This window comes from Microcebus murinus, chromosome 21 (genome assembly GCF_040939455.1).
Source record: "Microcebus murinus isolate Inina chromosome 21, M.murinus_Inina_mat1.0, whole genome shotgun sequence".
Classification (NCBI taxonomy): domain Eukaryota; kingdom Metazoa; phylum Chordata; class Mammalia; order Primates; family Cheirogaleidae; genus Microcebus; species Microcebus murinus.
The window spans coordinates 15,128,204-15,151,974 of NC_134124.1; the positions used below are offsets into that span (position 1 = coordinate 15,128,204).

Consider the following 23,771-nt stretch of genomic DNA (forward strand, 5'->3'; position numbering starts at 1 on the left):
ATTTATGCATATACATTTACATATATGTAAATCCACAGGTTATGGCCATAAGAACGTACACTCAAGTGTTAATCATAAATATTTTGGGCAGGAGAGTGGAAGGTGATGAGAGACTTTTCCATTTGGAGTATTACGGGAACTTTAAACTACAGAAATTTGTATGTTTATGGATTACTTGTTCAACTGAAGAATATGAAAGACTATTCCCCCACCTGTGAATCCCATCATCTCTTGCATTTCTGGCACACTCACTGTGCACTAGAAGGTTAACGTATTGTTCTGCCAAGCAGGTCATACACGAGAGCATAAATTTTCCCAAGCAGCGAGGCGTAAGCTCTGCTCCAAGCAGAAAACAAACAAACTCACTGGCTCAAAAAGAGGTTTGGCTAAGGAGTGTCAGATCAGCTGTAGGCATGTTTGCCCATTTGTTCATGCAACCATTCCTTCATCAACTCAATCGTGTATACGTGCATTCGACAGAATATTTGAGAATCCACTCTATTTCAGGCACTGAGAAGAAAAAGCAGGCATAGCTCCTTCCCTCAGGAAGCTCAGAGGCTACCAGAGAAGACAGACGAGAACCCAATAACCCTGTGTCTACATGTAAAGTTACAGCTACAGTGGGTGCTAGAGAGGAGGTACACGTGGTACCAGTGGCCCTTATGGGAGATCAGAAAACACTTTCCTGAGTTAAACAGAGCTACAATTTAAAATAGAAATCAGAGTTGACCGAAAAAAAAAAAGCAGGAAACGTTGGGGACCAAGGCTGGAGGTGCAATAGTGAGAACTACGTGACTCATCACTTAGTCCATCAGTTGAAAGATGATCAACGTAAGTGGAGTGCTGAGAGTGAAGGGAGGCTCCGTGTCAGATGAGGCCTTCAAGGGTCAGCTCTGGAGGGGGTCAGAGGCTGTGCTGGGTATGTAGGTATCGTCATTGATTTGGTGGAGAGTCACAAGTTGTTTTGATAAGATTGGCATTGGGGGTGACACGATCAGATTTACAGTGAGTTTGTTTGGTTTTGAGGACGGCTTTAATTATATAAAAACATTTTCCTTGCATGTACACCAGTCAACCTATCTAGAACACGCTTATTAGTGGAAAGGGCATCACCCCTAGGGGTCATCTGAGATATCTATGGGACATCGGGTTGTAGTTATGACTGGGGAGCACAACGGAAATTTAGAGGAAGGACAGGTGACATTATGATATGAGGAACAATCTGTCATAAGAAAAATACATCCCACATTCTCCATGATTTTAGAACATCCTCTCAACCACTTGTGTAAGTGAAAAATTTGTTTATAATTACCTAACCTAAAACTTAACTCCTTTTACCTATAAATACAAAGAATTTTTGCATGGTAATTCATATACACTAAATGAAGAGAAGATTATGCTTTGATGTTGTTCAGAACAAGTATTCACTATATGTCACCTACAGCCACTCATGATACTGGAGTTGCCAACACAACACACCTGTATTGGACTTTGTTGGTAGTTGTCACATCCGTAGTGATTTAATGTACAAGTGCACATATCTGACTGCTTCAGTATGTTTTCTACTTCCAGATGAGCCTGAGCATTTATATAATAAAGCATAAATTATTCTGTTATAAATTACTCTCTTTTTATTACTTCTTTGGATTCCAGTTAAGACATTATGTTGATAATTTTAAATTGTGTATGGGTAGGTTATATAACTCATGGATTTCATTTCAGTATAATAAATGGATATCACAAAATATTTGTCTTAAAACAGAGGAGGGTTGTGGTTGATCTGAGGTGACTGAGAATCACTGGTCTCAAAAAATATAATGACTTTCAAGAGCTGGGTTGGTCTCACAGACAAGGCACATTTCAGGTGTCTAGTCTAAATGAATGCACTGGGGTGTTCCTGATTTATCAGTCCTGGACTTACGCAATTAAAGGAGCTCAGTGAATGTCAAGGGTTGGAGAGAATATTGCAACAGCAGAGGCAGCACAATACTTAACCATCAAGAAAACTACCAAGATCTGCTCCAGCTCCAAGCTTTTCTTACAGTCCTGAAGGATTTTTAACAGCTGCGATACACATCTTCCATAAAAAGCTGTAATTCATTCACTTATGAATATCTAATTTGACAATATTTGCAAATCAAGTTTGTGGGATTCTGGTGTTTTTCTGTGACTATGTGTGTGTGTGTTATTGTTTTCTCAGAATAATTAATGGAGTAGAAATATTTCTATGTGCTAGAAACTGCTGAGACAGAAAAATTAATTTTGTGGTTAGCTTGAAAATAAATGCTGGGCTGTAATATGCAATGTAATGTAAGATAATGTAATAAGGGCATCCCCTTAGGGCTGATCGTGGCAGCTTGCCAAGACTTCAGGCCTCTTTGGCTTCTCTGCTCTAATGATAATGGAATAAAGAATAGTTATTCTCATTATCTAATTGCTACTATGTGCCAGGAAGAGTGCTGTTTTTCATTCGTTTGTATTGTCACAACAGCCTATGCAGATAGGTATCACTACTACATCTGATTTACAGATGGGGAAACTGAGGCTCAGAGACTTGAACTGATGTGCCCAAAGTCACATAGCTGGTAAGTAGTAAATTCAAGATTAGAAGCTAGGTCTTCCTAACTCCTGAACCTGAGCTCTTACTCCATATGGTGTACTAATTTAATAATAATTGAATCATTAGTGGCATAATTTATGAAGATAATCTAAAGGTTAAAATACATAATCTGGAATACAGATTAATGTAATGCCTGCCTCTTTTTTAAAAAAAATCATCTGATAACTCCTTTGAGAACTGAACCTGCTCTCCTCCAATGAGCTTGTGCTCCATACATCCTCAGTTACTGACTCCCATATTCCAACCTTGACCTTGTCATTACCAAGGGTTGGAACTACCAAACATTTCTACTTAAAATATCCCAACCTCCAGCCATCATTTCCTGTCTCTAGAGACTTTGTCTGTAACATGTTGACTCCAGTGATTCTTTGATCTTCTCAGGATATTCAATCTATTGACTCTACTGCTTTTTCACTATCCCTCACCCTCCTCCCTTAGAACAAGACACACCCAAAGGAAACTATGCGCTCATAAAGATTTCATGAATGCTAAAGGTGCTAGAAGGCTAAGGATGCCATGAGCATTTGTCCTGGATAATGTTAACCCAGAGATACTCAGAAATATCTAGACAGTTGACCAGAGCAACAAAGGTTTAGAATTAGTCCCTGCAGTTGAGGAAATGGAGATCTCAGCCTGGAGACCAAAGATCTCAGAGGTGCTGAGGTAACCAACTCTAATCTCGGAAAAACTGTCACGTAGTTCTAAAGAGTGTGACTGGGTCCAGTCAGGGAGGATGCTGGAAGGTAGAATTCAGCTAAGAGAAGTACTTTTCTTCTCATATTACAACCGTACCGAAAGCTGGGCACTTGTCCACGAGGCCGAATCAGAAGAACAAAGACAAGTGGTTTCAGGAGGAAGGAAAGAGACATTTTATTACTTTCCCAGCAAAAGGAGGAGGATGGAGACTCCTGTCTGAAATGCTGTTGTCCTAATAACAAGCAGAACTACAGAGCTTTTAAAGGATGGGTTCTCAGCTTCAGGCAATTACTGTTCAACTCCAGTTGAAGATTTTGATCATTCCATCAATCTCCTGACCTCCCCAAAGAACCTCCCCTACCAGGTCTGGGATGAGCCATCTCCTCTCTTTTGTGGAGTCTTTAGGGTTTTCTACATATAATATCATGTCATTCCCAGCAGCCCTTTTGAAATGAGCCTAATACAGAGTCTCCTTTGGTGATTGGTGCTGATTAGGCACTATATTATTAGGCCTATAATTATTCCTTATATGAAAGAATGATGCAAAGACTATTATCACTCGCATTTTATAGATAAAAAAACAGAGACTTAGAGATAGTATCTATAAGCAATCATCACAAGCTCTGCCACTAGGGAACAATCATAAATACTAATTGCCATCATCATTGTATCTAATTGCCATACATCATCGTCATTGTATATTGAAAAGGAGAAACCCCAAAGTCTCCAGTGGTGTCTACTACACACCCACTCCTCACACAGGCCTTGCAAAAACTATGGAGATGACAAGCACTTTACAAGGCATTTCTGGAGATCTGCTATTCTTTGGGAAGCTGTGGGTCATTTTCCCACTGCTTTCTTAATACTCTAGGGAGGCCTATTGTCGAAGCTCTAGTTCTGGAACTGACAATGCCAGAATCCAGAATCTTCCAGTTTCTTTTAACAGCAACTTGATGATGGAATATGCATTGCCTAGTGCAAAATGCAGCCCTTTTAACATTTACATTTGATCTTTATCTTCTGGTTATACAGATCCCTTTATCTAATTTTACCTGTTATTTGTTTTAAAGCTTTCTACCCATCTCACCCAACTTTTAGTGGAGGTAGTATTCGAAAGCTCCCTAGAATCTTGTAACAACATGTAAAACATTTTATGCCTATTAAACTAATACCCTTCATTCTTTCCAAATGTCAACCTGTAATCAACGTAAATAGGGTCAGTGAAAGGTGGTACACAAAGAGATTTTAGATTTTATCTAGTACAAACACCTCATTTTACTATGGAAAAATTGAGGCTTGCAGCAAGGAAAGGAGTTGCCTAAAGTCCCAAGGTGTAGACAGAGCCAGGACCAGATGGGCAGTGGAGCCCAGGCACCCATGCAGCATCTCTCTAATTATATGACTCCACTCAGGGTCTGGCTTATGATCCCCAAAACTCTACTTAGGGACTACTTTCATTGTCTGTGTGTATGTGTGTGTGTTTATATATAAAAACCCAAACAAATAATTATAAAGTGAAAATGGCTCATCATAGCTTTAAAGTACTCTTGAGTGATCACAGATTCTAGAAATTCAATGGCCAGGATATTCTATCAGGTACAGAAGACACCGATAACCACCTTCCCCATAGCCATTCTCCCACTCTTCCTAGGTGACAGAATCCCTATTTTGTTTGGGGGCACCAATACGCCCAACTCTATCAAGCTACTATCTTTTTCAACCTCTCCTGCCACTGAAGGTGACAATACATAGTTGTGGCAAATGAATTAGAAGGAAAAGATTACTAAGAGTTTGGGGAAGACTTTTGTTCTCTTGAGTAAAAGGATGGACATTGCTGGCCTCACCCCTTCCTTTCTCTTCCCTCTCATCCTGAACTTGATGTCTAGAGCAACAGCAGCCATCTGGAAGCCTTACATAGGGACAAGAAACTGGAAAGCTAGAAGGTGCATGGATCCTTGGTATCACTGGCACGCTCTACCAGCCTGAACTGTTTGGCTGTCTTATTCAGGACAAGAAATAATAATTTAGAAAGCAATCCGGTATAGAGTCTAAAGGCATTCCCTTACACAGATATGAGCATGAGTCTTAGCTAGCTATGTGACATTGAGAAAGTTACCTAACTTCTCTGAGTACCAGTTTTCCCAACTCACAGGATTGATTTTAAGATTAAATAAAATAATACATGTAAAGTGCTTATAATGGTGCCAGGCACATTGCAAGCCTTCAGTAAGTACATGGTAGCCTGGTTAAATTCAGGAATCTATCTCTGACATTATTTTATTATTATGCATTGTGTATCCAGGGGATGTACACAGAGTCTGTCTAACTGATCAGCAAACAACATGCGTTATACTCACAACTTTTGTCTTGTCAAAAGAAGCCAAACTCTGTAAAATAATTTAAAGAGGTTTATTCTGAGCCAAATTGGAGGACCATGGCCCAGAGTCACAGCTAAGAAGGCTTGAGCAAGTGGATTCGCTTTGGTGGGTTACTGTTTGATTTTATATATTTCAGGGAGATAGGAATTACAGGTAAAGTCATAAATCAATACATGGAAGGCCTGAAAAGGTGGGACATCTCAAAGTGGGGGCTTACAAGCCATAGGTGGGTTTAGGGATTCTTTAGTTGACAGCTGGATGGAAGAGTAAGGCTCTCTCTAAAACACCAGGAGTCAGTGGAAAGAAATGCTTGGGTTAAGATAAGGGTCTTCTGTCTTTCAAATGGTGCTATACAGGAATCAGGTTGGGAAGTAAACCACATTATATTGGGTTAACAAAACCTGTTTTGTGAGATTTGATCACTTGTAGGCATGACTCACCAGGCCCCCTTAGAAAGGAATTTGGGCAAAAGAAAAAGATCAGAGTTTACTCCTCAATATCTACATTGGTCATGGAAGGCAGAAACTACCAAAATAAAGCTAATGAATATTCATCAAAGATTGCCTTAGAATCCTAGAATTCTAAAGCTAGAAAGATATCTCAACATTCATCTGACAAATATTTGTTGAGTGTCAGATATATGTCCAGATCCATGCTAGTCACTGTGGATATATGAGTACGTAAGTGAAATTAAGATCGCTGTTCTCATAGGGTTTCTCTTCTGGTGGGGGCATTCCCTAAAGTGTATCCAATATGACCAACTCAGTTTACACCTGAGGAAAATGAAGCCCAGAGACATTAAATGACTTGCAAATAGTCCTGGATGGCACAGCAATTGGGGGCAGACATTGCTGTAAAATTCAAGCCTTCCAACTCCTATTGGGTTGGTCTTTTGTCTATATCCTGATACTCATGATTGACATTTTGGTGTGTCATCACAAGGTATCCCTGCTGTCTACCATGATTACTGGCAAACAAAATCTGATCCCGGTGTTTCCTTCATTTCTTATCACTTCTTTCATTATACTTGCTCCAGAAAGCGTAATCTTGGTTTCATCTCCTCAAACATGTCAAACTTGTTCCTGCGTGAGGACTTTTGCACTAGTTATCCCTCTGTCTGGTTGTTCTTCACCCCTAGTTATACTTGTATGGCATTCTTGCATTGTTTGAGTCTCAGCTTAAATGAAAGACATCATTCCCTATCTCACCACTGTTCTTTCAGCTCCTATAACCAGCTGAAATTATCTTACTAATTTTTTTTTCTCACATGCTTATTTCTGGGGTGCATGAGGGCGGAAACCTTACCTGTCTTGCTCACTGCTACACATCCCAGAAGCCAGAACGATGCCTGGAACCAAAGCTGGCACCCAACAAATATTTATCAAGGGAATGCTGAGTGATGCTGCTAGCTCTAGAATTGTAGGTTCCCCAGGCAATCTTTGTCTGATAAATATTTGTGAGCTATGTTTGGTAATGTATGTTGAATGAATGAATGAATGAATCCTGAAGCCATTTCATATTTTGTTTTATAAGATAATAGATCATGAAGGGACCTTGGAACAAAGTTACTGCAATCCTTTCTTGTGAAACAAGAGGAAAGTGAAATCCAGTGCTTGCCTTAAGGTCCAGTTGACTGAATTCAACTGATGTGCATGTGGGGTGAGGCTGGGGGTAAAATTGATCACAAGCTACATCTCTAAAATCTAGATGAATATTGAATGAGATAGCAAATGATGAATTGACTATGAGATGCCCCTACCTCTCTCACCTCTTTGCTCCCTGCTGCCCCAATCATTTTAAGCATCCTAGGATGGATGCCTGAGATTCTAGCACAGGTTTCCCTTTCTTTGATCTGGGGCTGCACACTAGTGGCCCTTGGCAGCACAGATTTTCTGAAACATCTGCATATGAATGCCTTTGGGTGAGGCAGATACTCCCCAGTCCCCCTGCACCCTCACTGCTCACTGTCATCTTACACCTGGCTACTGTAGAAACTTATGTTACCTCCTGGTCCCTGGAAGCATCTGAGTTTGCCATTTTCGAATTAGGGCTAACATATAATTTTTCTAGCTACCATGAAAAGATAACACTTGACCGTGAGTAAATGCCCCAGAGCTAATCTTGTGGCCTGGAGGACAATATCTTGAAGATATTTATAGCTGCATGGGATATCAGAGGTAAAAGAAATTTAGAAGTAGCCTGATCTCACGTTTTTCATTTGAGAATGAGGAAACTGAGGCTTAGAAAAGATAGATGACTTGCTCAGGGTCACAGAGCAAGTTGGTGGCAGATCTAGGACTGGAACTGGCACTTGGTTGCATCACACCCACCTGGTCTGGTACAGCACGGAGAGGCTCTGAGGTACCCGGGTGGGAGGGAGCTGGGGTGGTGGGCGGTGGAATTTCAGAGCATCGTCGAGATTCTGCCTGGGCTGAGCCCACCTTTCCCAGGCTTCTCCCCCCAGCAGAACTCTGAAAGGTGGGAGGCTTGCTCCTCCCGCATAATCATACACTGGTGCCTTCAGCCTCCTTCACTAATTTGTATCTGTATCTCTTCTGTCACTTTATATAACTAATTACTGTTTACTCTTCCCCAGCAGGTTGTGCGGGGATCCGAACTGTGGGAGAGAATGGTGTTCCTTTAAGGAAGCCTTTGAAGAACCAAGACAACCCGGAACAAAGGGAAACTCAAGCTGCAGAATTGTCTTCTCTTTTCTTGCTATGGCCCCACGTCCTCCCGCCCGGGCTCCAGGGAAGGTCCCACGTGGGAGTCAGTAACTCAGAACCAACGTCTCTCAGCAGACACTAAAGCGGTGTCTGGAAGGCGCCCAGCTACTCTTCTCCGACACAGCGCCTTCACCCCCAGACTGCCTGTCCTGGCCACACCTGCCTGACTGTCCTTGGCTTTTCCTCTCACTGCTACCCTTGGAACTTGATTTAGGGACCTCTCGAGCAATTTTAACCACACAGGGAAGTGCTGTGGTCAGGTGAAAGAAATGAAAACACCGAGACCCCTAAGACTGGGATCTAGTCCTGCTCTGCCACCCACCAGCTCCAAGTCTTCCCTGCTGAACCTTGAATCAGCTCTGGCATTACAGGACCAAAAGACTTTTCTCGGCACTGGTCTGATTTAATTTCTGCAACACTTGCATTGTTGGTCAAGCTCGTCTTTAAATTTTTTTAAAAACAGTTTCTAATTATTGACCATTTCAAACATTCCAAAAAGTGCAGAAAACAATACATTATGTTGAGCAAACAAGGATGGAATGACCACACAGCCCGGCTTGAGCAATGATTATTAAAGAAAAGCTCGGCTGGCCAAAACTTAAATTCTGGGAAGGTCTTAGGTTTGGGGGATGAGGAAAGAGCCAGGTATGACTGAAGTCTCCATTCCTTCAACCTCCCTCCCCAGAAATTACCACTACACAAAAAGTCAGTGTATAGCATTCACAGCTATGTTGTAGTCCTATTAGTATTCATGTGTATTAATAAGTAAACATAATATATAAACAGTATAAATAAAATATACTATTTTATATGTTTATGGATTTTTATGTTTATGTGAATAATGGTATCATGCTAATGGTATCCTTTTGAAAGCTGCTTTTTTATTCAATATAATGCTTTTGATATTATCTGTAGTATACACATAAACTGAGTTAATTAATCTTAATTGGTACTCCACAATCTGAATAGACCACAATCTATTGATCTTTTCTTCTGTGAGAGGCAGATAATTTGTTTCCGCTGTTTCTGCTACCACAAGCAAGCTGCAATAAACACTGTGCACAAATTCAAGAGCTGTTTTTCTAGGGCAGAAATCTAGAAGGGGAATTGCTAAATTATGGGATGTGTGCTCCTTCATTCTAATGCTCTCCAAAATAGTTACAGTAAAATTTTGTTAAATACTTATATGAAAATTTTGCCAAATTGCTCTTCAAAATAATTATACCACTTAACTCTCGATGAATAAAAGTTCCTGTTTCCTCATATCCTGCCAACACTTGGTGTCTTTGATTTGTTAATTTTTGCCAATATAATAGGTAGTGCATAGTATCTCATTGTGTGATAGCTAGCATTTCTCCACTTCCTTGTGAGATTGTGAAGTTTTCATTTATTTATTGGTCATTCCATTTTCTTCCTCTACGAATTGCCTGGTTGGCTTGTTTGTTTTTTCTCTTAGTGTTTTGTAGGAACTCTTTTTATATCTTGGGTACTAATAAATTGTTGGTTATATGGTTTACAAATAATTTCTCTAGTTTGATTTGTATTCTCACTTTGTCTTTGGAGTATTTTGCTATACACAAGCTTTAATTTAATTTAATGGAGGTATAATTTATAAATAAAAATGATTTATTTATGATGTACAACATGACATTTTGGGGTGTGTATATATATATATACACACACACACACACACACTGTGAAATAATTAAATTAAGCTGATGAACATATCCATCACCTCACATAGTTATCATTTTTTTTAATAGAACATTTAAGATGTACTCTCTTAGCAATTATCAAGTATAAAACACATTATTATTAACTATAGTCACTAGGTTATATGACAGATGTCTGGAACTACTTATTCATTCTAACTAAAACTTTGCACCCTTTGACCAATATCTCCCTACTCCCCACTGTCCCCAGTGCCTGGCAACCAACACTTCACTCTCTGCTTTTATGAGTTTAACTTTCAGGAGCTTTAATTTTAATGTAGTCAAACATAACAACCTTTTATTGTTGATTATGATTTTTCTGTTTCATAAAGGTGTTTTTCCTACCCTAATACCATACTAGGACCTTGTAACACCCCTCTAATCTAAAATGCTCTTTTCCCCCAGGATTTTAGTTCCATCTTGTGTCTATCATCTCAAATTATTGGTATTGGTATTTGTTTTATTTTACTTTTATAGAACAGCAGAACAAACACTTGCTTATCATCATCCACATGTTCATCAGATTTTTGCATTTAATGTTGCTTATTGCATTCTATTTCTACTCTCTGGCTCAATTTCCTTCTTCCTAAATTCCACCCTTAATATTTAAGTGAGAGACTGATACATAAATGCTCTCAGGCTTGTTTGAAATGTCTTTGTTTAAACATAGATATTGAAATATTTTTGACTGGGTATAGATGCCTCAATTTATAATTATAACCTCTCAGCTTTTTGAGGATAATAGTCCTATGTCTTCTGGTCTCCACTGTTGCTGCAAGTTCATTGTTGCTCTGCAGATAAATTGGTTCTTCCTTCTGATAATCTTGTGTCTTCTATGACTTTGGCCAATGCCTTAATCATACTAAAATTTCAATCGGCTCAAATTCCCAGAAAATATTTTGAATATGCTGAAAAAATTAATGCGCTGATTCATAAAATGCAAGTGAAAGTTGCTCGGCATGAATTATTATCACATCTCTCCTGATGATGAAATTGTTATTCTTCATTATGTGTAGTAGTGAAAGCATATTAAATTGTTCTCAGCTACAATATTCTACTTTTTAGATGCTGGTGGAATACATTCAAATTCGTTTATATTAATATTTCCATCACAGTAAAACATATATTCCTAATAATAATGTTATTTTATGTCCTTTAGACATTGTCAATGGCAAATATAATAATAGAATGGTCATAGACAGATAAATACTTAAGACAAGCGAGCCTTAAAAGGAGAACTGGCTGTTAGTTTATCTGACCATAATTAAAAATTATAAGAATAAAAATTTGAGGTAAAAATGATTTTTTCCAGTTCAAAATTCTGTAATTCTGTGTTCCATGTGTGTGAGTGTGCATGTGTGTGTGTGTGTGTGTGTGTAAAGCTACCTACTTAGTATTACTGTAAATGTAATTCAGTGGTAAAAGCATTGAAATCATAGAATATTAGGGCTGAAAGGGACCTGCAGAGAATTTAGCTTAATGATTTCTCAAATTTATTACTAACCAGGAAATTGTTTCAAAGATAAATTTTGAAATCCAACATGTGAGACAGATACATGAGACTATCCTCTGCCTTAAGTTAGGGTATGGGACACGGCAGCCCTGGGCACCTGTAACCCTCTCCCCTCTGCCAGCAACACAGAAGCTCCACAGAGCTATGCTTAGAAATGACCAATCTACCCCAACGTATTCATTGTTCAAATAATGAATCGGAAGCTCAGAGAGGCAATGATGTGCTAATCACACAACTAGCTGGGGTATAAAGCTGGTCCTAAACCTGATCTTGTAATCTCCATGAAGTACTATGGCTATGGCTCTTATTTTTTCATAATAATTTTAACCCAATCTCAGAAAGCCAATAGGATCTCTCATTTCTCATGTTCTGCAAATGGATTAATGCTATAAAAATAACCATGTTCCCCCGTGTATTTATTCATTCCCTGGAAGGTTTGACATAAGAAATAGTTGCTCATGGTAGAAAATTTCAAAAATAAAGAAAAGCAAGCACATAAAGGAGAAATCCTCTGAAATCCCACCTGGCAGAAATAGCCAGCATTGTATTCTTTTCTATGCAAACTTTTCTTTTTAACCAAATGGGATCATTCAGGAGGTGCCAGTAAGCATTCCTAGCTGCAAACAGCAAAATCTTCTTTAGCTAATTTAGGCGGAGAAGGCACTTATTAAAAGACATCAGGCAGGGCCGGGCGCTGTGGCTCACGCCTGTAATCCTAGCTCTTGGGAGGCCGAGGCGGGCGGATTGCTCAAGGTCAGGAGTTCGAAACCAGCCTGAGCAAGAGCGAGACCCCGTCTCTACTATAAATAGAAAGAAATTAATTGGCCAACTGATATATATAAAAAATTAGCCGGGCATGGTGGCGCATGCCTGTAGTCCCAGCTACCCGGGAGGCTGAGGCAGAAGGATCACTCGAGCCCAGGAGTTTGAGGTTGCTGTGAGCTAGGCTGACGCCACGGCACTCACTCTAGCCTGGGCAACAAAGCGAGACTCTGTCTCAAAAAAATCAGGCAGTTCCCGAATCTCTAGGAAGGTCAAAGAGTCAGAGTTGTTGTCAATGCAACCAGAAAGAAAAAAAAAAAAAATCCAACCAGAAAAACACTCCAACATTATGGGACTGCTCTGAGAAAATCCCAGCACCACTGGCCCTACTGGCACAGAAAACACAGCTTACACTCTGGACTCTCGGGTAGGCACCAAAGCCAACACCACTCCAGAGTTAGATCCTCCACTGCCTCCCAAAAACCACAAAATGGATTTCTCACAGAGTCTGTGTCATCATATATTTTTTCTTCCAAACATGAGCCTCCCTAAGGTGGATCTGATTGACAGCACCTGGACATAGGACACACTCCACCACGAAAAAGCAAAAAAATGCCCCAGGTGCAGGAAAGGTATTCAAAGATCCTACAATGCAATGGCATTTGTAACAGGAGAAGTCTGCATCTATTTTTATTGTTTTCATTTATACTAACATCATTATATTAATTATGGACCTGACAAGACTGACCATTGGCCATTATGTATAAATCATCTTGAAAAAAGCAATCCATATGGATTCCAAATGGAAGGAATAACTGAATTTGTCCCTTCCTATTCTTTTATGTGAGATGTGAGAGGTAATTTTTAGGTTTTCAATAACCCCTTCCCACTCCACCCTCCAGCATCCACCAAAAAATTACTTTAAAAATCTTTTCCCATTTAAATGATACAAATTCTAAAAATGATTACAGCCAATTTATAAGGATGATTATCCATAAAACTGTGGGCTGCATGAGGAGTTAGAGTAGTGACACACTTATTTACTCCCATGACTAATAATCATTGCAACACCATGTTTTGATCTCCCCAAGTTAGTTAAAAATATAGTACAGATGATCGGTTGCTTCAGACACCAATCAACAACCCACAGACTTCCGATCAAAGTCTGTGGCTGCAAATCAATTGCAACATATGGCATTGTGCTTCTATTACAACCTGGAGCAGTAGCTGAGGACATAATAATTAAGCAAATGATAATGAACTGTCTAATAATCCATGAACGTATGGATGTGTGGATTGTAGTTATTTGGTGCCCATTTTAAGGGGCAAGCACAACCTATGTGAAAATGTACTTGTAAAAGCCTTAGGATGTGATGATAATGGCTTACTACTAGGCTCTGAATGTGTCCTGGGAATCTCTCTCTTTTTTAAAAATCGAAATGGTACAATTATCACTAACTCACTAACAAGTAATCCTTATTCATCTTCTTGAAGCAAACCTCAAATATGGTCACTCTCCAATCTCAACTCTTGATCAGCTCTCATTATGTACTGTTCAAAGCTCACAGTTCTTACCTGGGCATTCAAAGTTCTATATTAACTCACCTGGAGCCATTTTTCCATGTATCATTCCCCTATTCCCCCTGTCACTGGCCTATGGTTTCCCAACCTTGGCATTATTCGGGGCTGATTTTTTTTATTATTATTACTGTGGATGGCAGACCTGGGCCATATAGACAATTTTACAGTATCCCTGGCCTATAACCATTAGTTGCCAATAGCATCCCTCCCTAGTTCTGATGATCAAAAAATGTCTCCAGATATTGCCAAGTGCCCCATTGGTAAGGGTGGATTTGGGTGGTAAGATTACCTAGTTAAGAGCCACTATTCTAGCAAAACTGAATTACTCATTCTTTTCTAAATAAATTCTCATTTTTCCTGCCCTGGTGTCAATTATTCATTCATTCAGCAAATATTTATTGAGCATTCACTCTATGAAAGGCACTCTGCTAGATGCTATAAATTTAGTAGTAAACAAGATGGCTATGGCCCCTGACTTCCTGGAGCTAATGGCCCTGTGTAATAAAGCAGATGAAGTGTAACAAGCCAAGAATGCAGAGATGAGTAAGCAGACCACAAATAGAATGAGAAGTGCTCTGAGGGCAGAAGCCTTCACTAAAATGTCCTTTCCAGAACTCACTGTGTATAAATTCCACCTACTTCGTGAGGACCAGCTCAGATGCTGCCTTTGTTCAGCCTCCTCTGATAGCTTCATGAAGCAGTAATTCCTGTCCTCTGAGCCCCACACCAATGAACTGCAGAACTGATATCCCCTATAGTTCTTGGTACCTTACCCTGGCTTGGTTATTATTTACTGCTCTTTTATTGCAGATGTCTCTCTGATTGAATGAATCTCTTAAATACAGGATCCATGTCAGATTTCTTTCTTTCTTTCTTTTCTTTCTTTCTTTCTTTCTTTCTTTCTTTCTTTCTTTCTTTCTTTCTTTCTTTCTTTCTTTCTTTCTTTCTTTCTTTCTTTCTTTCTTCCTTCCTTCCTTCCTTCCTTCCTTCCTTCCTTCCTTCCTTCCTTCCTTCCTTCCTTCCTTCCTTCCTTCCTTCCTTCCTTCCTTTCTCAGAATTTCACTCTGTTGCCTGGGCTACAGTGCTGTAGCATCAGCCTAGCTCACAGCAGCCTCGAACTCCTAGGCTCAAGCGATCCTCTTGCCTTGGCCTCCTGAGTAGCTGAGACTAAAGGTGTGAACCACCACACCTGGCTAATTTTTACTACTTTTAGTATATATAGGGTCTGACTCTTGCTCAGGCTGGTCTCGAACTCTTGAGCTCAAGCTATCCTCCTGCCTTGGCCTCCCAGAGTGCTAGGATTACAGGCATGAACCACCGTGCCTGGCCTCACTTCTGAGTTCTTCACAACAAGCTCAGTTCTTGGCACAAAAAGAAAAGCTAAATGTGCATCCACTCTAGGCCCTGACCAAACTCTTCTCCAAAGAGCAGTAAAAGCGATCCATTCAAAATGTAAGACTGATCATGCCATACACTACCTTAAAACTCAGCTTGAAACAGCTTCTCATCACTCTTAGAATTAAGAGCAACGTCCTGAATGTAGCTACCAAAAGTTCCTAATGCCCCATGCTTCTTCTTCAGCTCTCTCTCTCTTGCCACTTTGCCCTTCACTGCCTGTGCCCTGGCCATACTAACTCCCTTTCAATTGCTTCAAGGTGCCACCATCTGTCCTGAAGCAGGGCCTTTGCACATGCTCTTCTCATTGCCTGGAATGCTCCCCTACTAAATTGCATATTCTCTGCATTGCGCCTTTAACTGTCACTTTCCAAGATAGCTTTATCTGACCCTCCAGTCCACATGTGGTTCTTCTGAAACATGTAGAATCAACTTCCTTTCCTGCATGACTCATCCAGTCTATATCATATCCTTATCTCTATGATTCACTAAGGCTCATCTCCTCCACTATATCATAAGCTCCATGACAAGAAACTCCTACACCCAAAACAGTGACGGACCCATAGAAGGAGTTCCACAAAGGATTTTGTTAAGTTGATGAACAAATGGATTTTTAAAATGAGTTAGTTCTGATGAAAATGTCTATAATTGAACATTCAACATTCTAAGCACCGTTATGCCAAGAGAGACAAAGTACCTTAATTCCAGAATGCTGGAGACAGAGGAAGGTTTATCTGGGATTACTTAAATATCTATCAGGCTTGAGTCTGGTGAATTCTGAGAGAAGATTCTGAGATTAAGAGGACCATAAAAAGTATATTTGGGTTAGGACAGAAGGAATGAGGAGAAATTGAGGAAAGGACAGATGGTGGAGGGGTGAAAAAATGGAACAGAAAGGTGATGCTGAAGATCAGTAGTAGATATCATGAAAAGTAAAATCACTGAAGGTTAGTAGTCAGTGTGACTTTCAAGCTATGTAGTTTAGAACCTTAAAATGTGTCTTGGCACATAGTAGGTACTAAATAAACATTTATTGAATGAATTCTGACCAAATCCTTTTCTACTTACAATAAACCTACTCTTTAGTAGTGTGCCAAACTTCTTTTTAATTGCCTGACTACTGTCCTGTCTTCTGGCAATGAACTATATGTTGAATGGATCACTGGTGGATTATCTAGGCACCAGAGTTATCATACAAGAGATAAATGTTAAAAATAACTGTAATTAATATGTTCAAGAAAACAGATGACAAGATGGACAGAATTTAGAAAGACAATTTTAAAATATTTTAAAAACTTAAGTATAAATTCTAGAAATTTAAAATATAAGTATTAAAATTAAGAAGTTAGGGTTACACCTTTTAGAATTTTCTAGCAGGTTTTCCAGTTCTTGCTGGAAGAGCCACACATAATTTTATAAAAATCAGCAGCAACTAATAGATGGGTCTAATAGAAGGATGGATATGGATGAATAGAACACTAAAACCCAGGAAAATACATTAAGTAGAAAAATATTGACTGAATTGCAGATAAAAAAGAATGCAACATACAAAAAAAATGGAAAATAGTTGATAGTTAGGATACATTAAAAATGTCTAAGTCATATCCCAGCAAAGTGAAGAGAAGGAAGGGGCAAAAGTAGTATTTGAAGAAATTTCTAAAATTGCTGATATACATCAAATCACAAATTTGAAAAATATTATGTGCCCAACTAAAATCAATACACAGTAAAAGAATACCTGGGGACAAAATAAAAAATAAAATCTGTTTAAAACTCAAATACAAATGAAAAGTTTAAAAGCAGCAATGGAGGAGGGACCTAAACACAGTCCTTTAAAGGAGCAAAAAGACTTACAGCTGACTTCTAAACAGTAAGTGTGGAAGTCAAAGACAATGGAATAAAATCTTTACAGTATTGAAAGTAAACAACATGTTCAACTTGAAAATTTTATATCCATTGAAAATATCCTTGAAAAGTGAAAGAAAAATGAAAACACTTTGAGCAAATAAAAACCAAGAGAATCTGTCATCATCATACCTAGCAAAAGTAATGTTAAAGAGCTCACTTTATGAAGGAAATGATCCCAGAAAAAAAACATGGGGATGAAGACAGAAATTAAAAACGATGGAAAGGATAAATATATGAGTAAATCTAAATTATTTCTTCCTGTACAAACAAAATGCTTTGTGCAATTTAGAACATATTTAGATTTTATATGCAAAACAAAAGAAGGGAAGAAGACAAATGAAGTCATAGTGTTTGAGGACTTAACATCTGGGAAGTAGCAAAAGTACAAATGTCTATTAAACTCTAATAGTGTGGATGCATATTTTAATCTCTACAGTAACCATTAAAAGAATATACTTCTAACAAATCAATAGAAAAGAATGCAATAGATAAATTATTAGTCAAAAATAAGGCAGAAAAGCATATAAAATAATTATAAAACAGAGGACAACTAGAAAATAAAAATTAACCTACTAGACATAAATCCAAATATATCTGAATGTAAATACCATAAATACTCAATAAATAGGAAAGGATTTTTAACTGGGTTACAAAATACATGCTGCTAATAATAAAGCTGGTTTAAATATAAGAACAAAAATGTAATATATATATTTGTTTATATACATATATATGTAAAATTATTGGAGGCCTAATCAGCACCAGTCAGCAAAGGAGGTTCCATACTAGGCTTATTTCAAAAGGACAGCTGAGGATGACACGATTTTATATGTGCAAAACAGTAAAGACTCCAGAAAGATATTTGACTACGTGAAAATTCACCTTAGGCGTTACTCTCAGAAATTTTTGAGTGAGATTTGACTCTAGGAAAGAGTAAGTTAATAAAATTTACTATCCCAGAAGTTGTAGAACCTGAAAATACAAATTTTGTAAGTTCCAGGGGGATCATGGGAAACCAGAGGAGATTTAGAACAACCCTAATGTGATGCTGTCCTTCCAACAAAACACTGCTCATCACAACTATCTGAGAAAAAGAGTGAGTGCTTTCTTTAGCTCTCATGGCCATGTGGATGGAAAGTTCCTGAAGGTATGGTTAAGTGGCTAAGTTCCTGGGACCTCCTTTCTTGCAGATTACTAAAGTAAAACACTGACTCATGATTTTGGCTTATCAATCAATTCCTCAGGTGGGATCAAATATATTTTTTGAAAAATGTTCCCCTGCCTGAATTTACTCAGATGCTGTGATTTGATCTGCAAATGGAAGATACAGTCTTGGCATTTTCTTTCTCACTTTGTTTTCTATAGTCTTTCTCTCCGTCTCCTCTTTCCACTTTTTGATATAAAATAAAGGACAAGACTTTATAGTGATTAAGAAGCACACATAGCAATTCCACTAATGTTGCTAGGCAACAAGGGCCATATATATGAGCTCAGTGAATGCATTCCGGGCTTCTGCACAAAGGAGAAATACAAGGAGCTAGCAAGTGAACTGTCTCTATAACCACAGGGGTCAGTGCTTTTTGACACACATGTTCCTGGATATGCCTAAGAACGGGAAAAGACACACTTATTTGAAATCTTTCTGGTGGTTTATTTTTCCAAAATGTGTTCAGAATTCTCGCTGATGGAAAGTTGACATAGTTTGCTGTAATGATCATGATCTCGAGAGGGAAAAGTAGGTAAAAATGGCCCTATCTCTGTGTCCCTAGTTTAGGATTGCATGTCCTATAGCCTAGGCTATTGCAACACCCTCCTGTCTGATCCTAGCAGCATGCTTTCTCCCTCTCCCCCACCAGTCCATCCACTCAGCTGATTAACTACAATGGTATTTTCTATCTCCTAGTCAGCAACTCTCCTCCCCTGTCATCAGTGTTTACCCTCTTTAGATGCTGTGAAAAATATAATATTGTTGACTATAGTTAAGTCCTTTATTTTGTTCTTATTGCAAAGCAATGCATGATCATTAACAAAAAAAGCAGAGAAATACAGAGACACGAATGAACATTAATACCCATTATCCTCTTTACCAGAGATAAGCAATGTAAATATCATGGTGCATATTACTCTAGATTATTTTCTGTATATACACAGACAGATTTTTCTTGCTTACAGATTTTCTTCTTGTATTTCCAGTAATGGGGAAAGTTATGACTTATAAACTCAACAGCAGCCAATATAGTTTTTAATGACTTTTACATAAGAATTAGTTAACTTTTTCCATGACACTTGAAACAGTAATTACCAGGATAAATGATCAGCTACAAGATAATTCTACTAATTTCATTGCATCTTCTTATTCATCCCCTGAACCTAACCATAGTTAGTTTTATTAACTTCCCAGTCTTACATCATTATTTCCTTTCCATTTCTACTAGTATCACCCTAGTTCAAGGTTCTTACCTGGCTTCTTAGAGTAATGAATTAAGCCGGGCTCTGGTTTCAAATGTCAGAAACCCCAACTGAAAGTGGCTTAAGCAAAAGTCAGTGTATAGCTACATTGCTAAAAGTTCAGTAGGAGGGGCTAGCCAAATGCAAAGTGAGAGTCACAGACTCAGATAACGTTAAGTGAGATTTAGCTTCACTCTCTCCGCCTCTCAGCAATTGCCTCTTCTGCAGTGGCTTCATTCTTGGGCAGCCTCTCTGCTAAATGTGACAAGATAGCTGTCAGCATCTCTAGGCCTCTGTGTTCTCAGGAACCCTAGAGGCAAAGGCATTCCTCTGATTTGGTCCCGGGAGTCGCTTCTGATTGCACCCATCTGAGCAGTCACTGTGGCCGGGAGCTAGATTCTCTGAGTGGGGCCAGACCTAGAGAACACATCCACTCTGCATCCTGGTGACAGGGTTCACCCCACCCAAACTCAAGAACCCAAGAGCCAAGGAGGGGTCATTCCCTAAAGCAAAAATCAGTGCTGTCTCCAGGGAAAGGGGAAATCGACATTGGGCAGTCATTGTCCTGTGTGTTCCATTTGCTTCTTCAGATCCAACCTGCACCCTTCTCTACCCGGCCTCAGTGTATGGACCATATCAACTGGCTCTCTTTCCCTCTGGCTTCCAACTGGGTTTCATCAACAGGAAGCATCAGCTGGAGAGTGCAGTCAGAGTATTTCTTTATTTCCCTCCCAGGTGGGTCTTGGGTTGACAGCAGCCATGTTCTTATACTGAAGACCACTGCTCCTGTTGGGTGAACTTCTACAACCAACCACAGACCTCTCTTGGGGTTCTAGTAATAACTCTCTCCTCTTGCCCCTTCAGGCACTAACTGCTGTTGTGAGCGCTGGGGTACTGCACCATCCTTTGTGAATTTTAACCTTGCACACACCTTGACCGCATTTGTGTGTGCTTTCTCTTTCCAGTGGGACCATCACAGCTTCAGCCTCCTAGCAGGCTGCTCAACTCGTCAGTGTTCCTTTATATCAACCCCAAATCTGGTTACCCATTAAAGTCCTCATTCAAAAAACGGATGTACATATTGAAAGTTTAAGGATAAGGGCCACTATCAATTTAATACAAATTACTGGTCACTATTACCTAGGCTTTGGTGACCACAGAAGTACACTGAGGATTATAACACACACTAGTGAATCTGACTGCTTTCATTGTAGGTTGATTTAATAGAGTACATCTGGAATATACTCTGTGAAGGTTATATTTTAGTGCAGTTCATCCAGATCCTATAGTCATTGAACAAAAAATGAAGGACGAGAGGAAAGAAGTAAGAAAAGAAGGGAGAAAGGGAGGAATAAAAGGAGGGAGGGAAGGAGCAAGGAAGGGAGTTAGGAAGGGAGACAAAGGAAAGAAAGAAAAAAAAAGAAAAAGGATATAGAAATAGAGTTTTGACCTTGGAGTCAGGAAACCTGGGAACTCAGTCCAACTTTGCCTATGACTCATTGTAGGTGGCCTTGGGACATCTCCTCTTTTCATTGGGCCTCATTGTCCTGATTCATAAAATACTGGGATTGGGCCAGATCATCTTTAAGGTCCCTTCCAGTTTTAATAATCTAGTAAATTCTGATGAACTACAATGAATGATGCTTGCAAAAAAAAGTGCATTTATAAATACCACCAGTTCTAGGAAAATAAAGATATTTTACTAAATTGGATAAAAATGTTTCTTCTGATCAAGAAAGCAAATTTTTTTTTCTGAAAACTAGGCAATCATTTAAGTGAATAATGGAATGGAAACCTAAGGCACTGTCCTCAATTCAAAACAGAATTGTTTTTGTTCAGAGTCTTGCTGCAGACCAAATGTTATGTACAGACAACGTGGGGCTATCAATAGGGATCTGCAGCGAAACCCAAGAAAAGCACTAATGAAGTCAGCAGGAGCCCACACAGCCCGGCCATGGACACAGTGCGAGATTGGAAATACGACTGAAAATCCGCAGAGGAGGGAGTCTCCACACTTCTTTGTGTGGTTTGCCTGGTCCAGCCAAGATCGTGGAAGCTGTAGGAGGAAGATCAAAAAAAAAAAAAAAAAAAAAAGGCTAAAGCAGGAAATGAGCTGTAACTTGACAAAGCCACCAAAGCAAACAGAAAAGCGTGAAACACATCAGGTCCAAAGAAGGGGCTTGGAAAAATAGAGCCTGTTTATTCTGAAATGAGACAACTGATAATATTAAAAAGGATGCCAAAACAAATGAAAAGTTCTTAGGTATCTCATGCTAAAAATACTCATTATAAATAGCCAGGCTACAAGAACAGGCAACGACAAGCTGAGTTTGGGAAACTAAATGTGTGGATACATTGCAGTGGGAAAGAGAGAACATGAGCAAGGGGGAGACTCTGTTCGGGGCCGGTTGATGTTCACTTAGGGCAAGGTCAGGCAAGGGCAGAGCACCTGCCCCAGACCGGCAAGGGCTTAGAAGCCTCAATGAAGAAGGCAGAAAAATATGGAGGGAGAGTCAGATGCTGAACTCTCTGTGCCAGAAAAATGGTTTGAAGATGCTCACCACATAACTGCTCAGTTGGTGATGGCTGCCTCAAACACTGTGCTGAGAAGGATGGTGAGGTCACAGAGGAACCAGGTACAGGAAAGAATAGTGACAGACTGACAGTGTTTGCGGTGGAGGGTGGAAGTGGGAATGGAGAATGGTGGTCCTCTTGAATAATTTGCTGGCTTTGGAACTTGTGTTCTAGAACTGCACTGTGTGGTACAGTAGCCACTAGCCTTGTGTAGTTCTTGAACATTTGTCATGTGCTTGGTCCACATTCAGCTGTTGCTGCAAGTGGGAAATGCACACTGGGTTTTAAAAATCCAAGTACACAAAAAATGTGTACTATCTCAATCATTCTTATATTGATTATATGCAGAGATGATATTTTGGATATGTTGAGTTAAATAGAATAAATTATCCCAACTAGTTTTACCTGTCTCTTTTTACTTCTCTTTAACGTAGTGACTAGAAAATTTAAAATCACATATGTGGCACATGTCTGTGGCTTGCATTATATTTCTACCTAACAGGGCTGCTCTGTAAAGTCCCTTTCTCTCTCTCCAGGCTTTTGAGAGGTTATGATATTTAGGAAGACTTGACTTAGCCCTCACTGTCCTTTCCATCTCAGGCAGAGCCTGGTCTCAGAAGACCTGAAAGAAAACCACTCCGAGAGTCGGCAGCTGCTGTATCCACACAACTCACACCCACTTGGGAAGATGCACGTACTTAGAAGATCAGTCACCACCACCTCTTCGCATGTACATGCATTTACCATCTATGTACACAGCCGTGTGTGTCAGAATCACTTCCATAAATAGGGAAGGCATATTAGCACAATCATTTGTTTCAGTAAAATTTACATTTCTACTGTCAACTGTAATCATTTGTTTGAATTAGGGAGACTCATTAGTACTTGTTAATAAGAAGAGGTTCTTTGAAACTCAAAAGAGTATTTGAATGTCACATCTTATGCTTCCTAACAAGAAACAAGTTCACTGGAAGGTGATTTCAGCATAAATTCTACCTATAATCAAGATTCCAGGGCTGCCCATGCATAAGAGACAAAGAAGTTCTTTTCTGGGGATGTAAACCTCCAGTGTGATCTGCCAACCAGCGCCGTTGGATTCCACTCTCCCAGCTGTCTTCTCTGGACTTCTGCTCTTTCCAAACCCTAGGAGCCACCTGTTCCTTCCAGCCTTGTCAATTCCACTGGCACCTACCTACCTAGCACACCTATCCTCTAGTGCCTGCTAGTCACGTCAAACTCCTAGTCCATACACTGCTTGATCAGACCTTGGCAAAGTAAAAAGAGACCAATTCTAATGACCTTGTTTAAGGCTCTGGTCCAGCAAGTTGTTCTCTCAAACTTTTCAACTAGGTGAGCTAATAAATTCTCATTGTTTCTTAATCCACTTTGAATTTGGTTTCTCTTGCTTAAAATTAGAAGAGTCCCGACTAACAGCACTCTTCAAATATTTAGCCACTC

General features: G+C 39.4%; 1 protein-coding gene and 1 non-coding gene across 3 annotated transcripts in view; one reads left to right on the top strand and one right to left on the bottom strand.

Moving 5' to 3' along the window:
• Positions 1-23,771, bottom strand: part of HTR4 (5-hydroxytryptamine receptor 4) — a 143,356-nt gene that overhangs the window by 86,948 nt on the left and 32,637 nt on the right. The window lies entirely within an intron of this gene.
• LOC142863430 (U7 small nuclear RNA) lies at positions 16,730-16,789 on the top strand. Its single transcript, XR_012914196.1, has one exon. It is a non-coding gene; the product is annotated as a U7 small nuclear RNA (small nuclear RNA).